This window comes from Theobroma umbraticum, unplaced genomic scaffold (genome assembly GCF_002168275.2).
Source record: "Theobroma umbraticum cultivar Fairchild unplaced genomic scaffold, ASM216827v3 scaffold_12.1, whole genome shotgun sequence".
NCBI lineage: Eukaryota > Viridiplantae > Streptophyta > Magnoliopsida > Malvales > Malvaceae > Theobroma > Theobroma umbraticum.
Window position 1 is genome coordinate 2,769,264 of NW_018397269.1, and position 5,894 is coordinate 2,775,157.

Consider the following 5,894-nt stretch of genomic DNA (forward strand, 5'->3'; position numbering starts at 1 on the left):
ACCTCAGTGACTATTCCACTTGGCACCCATCCAAGGTGGCTCACAAAGCGTTTAAACTTGAACATGGAATATAAAGGCATTAAGATTTTGTTTGTCTTGTTATTCAAAAATATTAAAATCCTACAATACCAAACAACCTTGTAAAGCGACGACATTGAGCAATGGTTGTGACAATATCTTGGCTGCTTCTAAGGGAAAAAGACCCATCCTACTATAACACTTGCAAACAACTCTTAAGAAGAGACAAAACAAAACTTTCTTGCCACAACCATCAATTCTCTTTTAGTCTTTATCCTCCTCGTGTGCCTCGCTCGCCTTCGTCCGGCACTATAGGTGCTTTTGTCTTGCACGCATGCCGAAGCCACTAGTCTTTTGTCACTATAAGATGCTTCTTGCCATTAATGGCGATGCTACTCCTCTCTCTCAATTTTACGCTGATTAGCAATGCTAAGTTCAGGAACTTATTTCGTTAAAATTTTAATTTGAACTTATTACCACTCTACAAAAATATCACATTCATGACCTTTGTGTCATATTCAATTTTCATTGACGATTTCTAAAATTCAATATTTGAATTTGAGATCTTTTAAAAACATTCTAAATCCATTCACTCTATTTATTGCTATTAAAATTCTACATAATTTGTCACCTCAAATCTATATAGGCATTAATGTTAGAGAATGTCTATTAGATAAAACCTTATCAACAATAAATTCGAAAATTGTGAAAGGATCAAATACTTAACCAATCTACTCTGGCTTGCCAACATATTTAATTTCTCAACAAATCTCTCATGTTTTTGTTACAACAGCCCCAACAACCTGATAACTATTTTATCTCCTAAGATTTTGTCTTCTAATAGCTCTCTCTTATATTTAGGGCTTTTTAAAAAAATGTCAAATAAATTTGTATAGCTTTGTATATATATCTCGGTTGTAAATTAGAAAGTTAACGCAACTAATATTATTCAGATTATTCGATCTTGTTATGCTATCAAAGCCTTATCTCTACTAAACATTTTTTTTATTACCAACTCATATTCTAAAATAATTTCTAATTCGTCTACTGATAACTCATCAATTTCTACTCACCCTTTCAATCCTGCTAAAAATTTAATAACAATTAATGTTGCTGATCAGTTGCCTCTCAAACTCATGCCACTTAATTATCTTTCATGAAAGGCTCAATTTAATGCGCTCTTGTTGGGCATCTTGATGGCACACTTGGCGTCCCTTGCATGGTGGCTCACATCACAAAGCGTTGAAACTTGAACATGTTAAAAAAGACAACTAGATTTTTCTAAATATCGCACATGTCGAATAATATTTTTATTATTAGTTATATTCTTTCATATTTTTATAATATATATAACTTATATTTTGATAACCGAACTCATAAATTTTATGCATTATTTATATGGACAATACATATTTTTATTTTTAAATTAATTAAAAATATTTAACTCGTCTTTTATATAAATAAAATTTTAACATTAAACATAAATTTTAAAACATAATTTTCTTGATGGAAGTGATTAAATTATCAACTTGCTTTGAAATTTTAGGTAAATGATCAGTAGAAATTGATTATTAAGTCTAACAATTATAATTTTTTAAAATTTCATAATCGTAGTATAGGTTGCAAAGGGTGGTTAGCAATTGCCTAACCCTTATATGTATATTTAGTAATAATTTTTGAAGTTTAGTTTATAATATAAATGAATGATTTCTAATATTTAGAATTATGGGTAATTTTGGCAAGTAAACATTACAATTGCAATTAAAAACTTAAATAATAACAACAATAATAATTAATTCAAAAAAGAAATCTCAGGCAAATTAATCGAAAAAAATTAATATAAAATTAAGTTGAATCCGTATAAGATGAAACTTGAACATATTAAGACTATGCCACCAGAAGTCTTCTGTTATTTAAGCTAAAGATTTATAATGGCATGCTGGCAAATAGGTATGAATAAATTTCTAATGGCTTTTAAAAAAAGATTAGTGTTTTTCTAATCCGTCTGACCCAATTTTAAAGAAGAAAACTTTATAAATATTAAAATCCTACCAAATGACCTGGTGACTGGGACAATACCAATGGTTGTGACACATAGCAACAACTCTAGCCACGATCACGTTCTGTTTTAGACTTTACCCCCTAGTCCTGGTGTGTCTCGCATGTGGGTGTCTATGAAACATCATAGACAAATAGTATGAAAGAATATTTATTTGCTTTGATTTGACAAATCCCATCGACACCAAACAACCATTAACGAGAGACAAAACTCTCTTGCCACTACCATCACTCACTTCTCTGTTTAGTCTTCATCTATCCTCAACGTGTGTCTTGCTTGCCCACCTCCCTTCTGTCTTCCACGCATCCCAAAGCCCCAAGTCTTTCTCTCACTATGGGATGCTTCTCCTCAACGCTTTATCGTCATTAGTATAATGGCGATGCTCCATTTTCATTCATTGACGAAAATCAAAGTAAATTTCACATTCATCACTTTTGTGCAATATTTCATTTTTATTAATAATTTTTAAAATTTAATTTTTGAATTTAATATTTTTAGAAATTATTTTAAATCTATTCATTCTATCTATTGTTGTTAAAATTCTACATAATTTACCATCTCAGCTCCCTATAGACGATATTCCAATGGCGTAAATCCAGCCATATTGGTATTTTGGATAGGAATTTATACATCCACCTAACGATGAGAACCCTAATTTTTAATGACGGACGACGGGATAAATAAATTTGGAACAAATGTCATGTATCCAACGCATGGTGAGTCACAAAGAGTTGAAACTCATCATATTCTCTCTGTAGCAGATACAATATTAAGCCCTTGTTCTTTCTTCTCTTCGTCATCTTATTATATATAAGCGCTTTGCAACTACTTTCTCTCATATTCGGTAACCCTAAAATTCCCTCCTAGTAAATCGAATATAATCCCTTCCAATTTAAACAAGTACTATATAAACTAACTCAAAAAAAAGTAAAATATAGGCTAAATGCTCATTGTAAAATTTAACATTTGCCAAATTCTTTATCTCAATATTCAACTTCCTATTCTTTTAATAAAAATAAAATTATATCCTTGACTTTATCCATTTAAAAATATTTAAAAAATAGGTCATTATGATGCAAAGGATTTCCATTCACAAACACATTAGTTTTAGAATTTTTCTTTTTAAAGGCTTTGGTCTAACAAACTAAAATAAAGACTATTAATAAGGAAAAACTATTAGGCAGGGGCAGATGCTTATATAATTAAGGGGTTGGGGCCCTCCTAAATTTTTAAAATCTTTTATATATTATATATTTTTTCTTTTAATAATCCCTTCAAACTTAGCTTTTATTTAATAACTAATATAAATAAAGAATAAAAATGACCCCACATGTTGCACTTAATTTTACCTTTCTTAACTCTTAAATTTCTTTACATCCACACTTCATTTTTGGAGAGGGATTTATGAGCTTATTAGATTGGACAAAGAAAGAAACCATTCACCACCATTATGTGAAATTAAAAAAAGATAAAGTTCCCTTTTGTTTTCTTCTTTCAATTTATATTATTGTTGGTTAAGCTCAATATATTAGTGCTTAAAAAACTCTTATTCCTCTTTATCTTTCGACTCCCAAAATTATTTATGTGCATGGAAGTTTTATATGTATGTGTATATATATATATATATATATATATATATTCCACTTAATCTACAACTAAGTTGTTCAAGACAATAAACTCAAATCGACATTTGTATAATCAATTATCAGTTGATACATATGAAATACGCCTTTCATACAAAAAAGTACTCTAAAGTTTGTGTCTTTAAATTTTTTCACTATCAGAATTGAATTCTTCATGTGCCCTTTTTTCAACCTCTCTCTCTAATATATAATATCTTCATAAAACAAAAAAAGACATCTACAAGTAAACATTACAATTACAATTAAATAACCATAATAATAAAATTAATTCATGAAAGAAATCTCAGACAAATCAAAAAAATTCTATGTAAAATTCAGCTCAATCCGTATAAGATGAAACTTGAACATATTAAGGTTTTTACTTGCCATTCAGACCCAATTTTAAACAAGAAAAGTTTATAAATATTAAAATCCTACCAAATAAGCTGGTGACAAGGGACAACACCAATGGTTGTGACACTATCATCGCTGCGTTCCAAGGGAAAGATTAGGGGTAGGAAAAAGACTTTAACCTCAGTGACTATTCCACTTGGCACCCATCCATGGTGGCTCACAAAGCGTTCAAACTTGACCATGGAATATCAAACAACGTTGCCAATGTTGGTGACACCATCTTGGCTGCGCTCTAAGGGAAAAAGACCCATGCAACTAAAACACTTGCGGACAACCTCTTAAGAAGAGACAAAACTCTCTTTCCAGAACCATCAATTCTCTTTTAGGCTTTACCCTCCTCGTGTTTCTTGCTCGCCTTCGTCCTGCGCTACTACTATCCCTATCGAGAGCCCCTTTCGTCTTGCATGCATGCCAAAAACCCCTATTCTTTTCTCACTAAAATACGCTTCTCATCAATGCGTTATCGGCATTAATGGCGATGCTCCTCCTCTCTCTCAATTTTACACTGATTAGCATTGCAATCAGTTTTAGATTGCATACAATCAATCAGCTTTATTTTTTAGTTTTTGAAAATTAAGAGCTCATTGAAAGGAGTAAGCAAAAGGTTAAAACTCCATGAGACTGACAAAAGTATCATACAATCAATCAAACAGTTTTTTTCTCTTTTTCTCACCAAACCGAATAACTATTAATATTTATTGGAGGATTAGGTTTAGCATGTATTTTCCTGGATAGCTAGATTGACCTAAATCTGAACACTTGGCATAACTTTACTAGAATATTTTTTATTATTTTATATAATATGCTATGGTCCTATGTAAAAAATTCATTACTTAACAGCTTATATATGTATTATTTTAATATGTATTCGAAGATTTTTAAATTGATTAAAGCTGATTGTAATTGGTTAAGGTTGAAGGAAGTGAAGCTTCAATCACTTCAAAGAACAGCTAACTAATTAAAAGAAAACTGTTATGTAGAGAAAAAAGAAAACAAAAAGTTTCTAATCGATTTTGGTTTCCTTTAACCGATTAATGCAATGAACAGAGTTGCCAGATAGTGCAAGGCAGGGAAGGTGCAATCGGTTAGAGCTTATCGGTAACCAATAAACGAAACTCTGCCTGCATATTTGAAATTAACAGCTAAAAGACAAAATAACAACTAGTAACTACTAGAAACTGTCTCTAACGGCTAGAATCAGTTTCTTAAGTATTGATAGACTCTTTAATAGTCAAAAATCATAGAGAGAAGCTACCAAGAGTGATTTTGAGCTTAGAAAACTAAAAACTTTCTCTTTACACTTGTATTCCACTCCCATCTTTGTTAAAGTGTTTGTGCTGAAGCTTGTACAACTTAGATAAGTTAGGTGATCATTTGTACCTCATTTTATCTTCTATTTCTTATTTACTTAAAGTGTACAAGACACTCTAAGGATCGTCTAATCTAAGGTAAGCTTAAGACTTGTTGTAAAAGAGTTTTGAGCTTAGGTTAGAAGCTCATCTTGTAAATGCTTGGTGAAAGCTATTAACTCTACCGGTTTTAGTGAAGTTAGGTTGAAAATCCTTCATTGGGAAAATCTAAATAGTAGATGCATGTCAAGTGAACCGAACTAGTATAAATATTGTGTTTTATCCACTTCCCTTAACCTTTCTTTACTTGGTGTTCACTAACCTTCACAAGTTCTCAACCATCTATTTTTTTCTCTTAATGGCCTTTCGAAATAATTTTTTTATTTAATAACTAATACAAATAAAGAGTAATAAAAAGACCTCACATGCCCC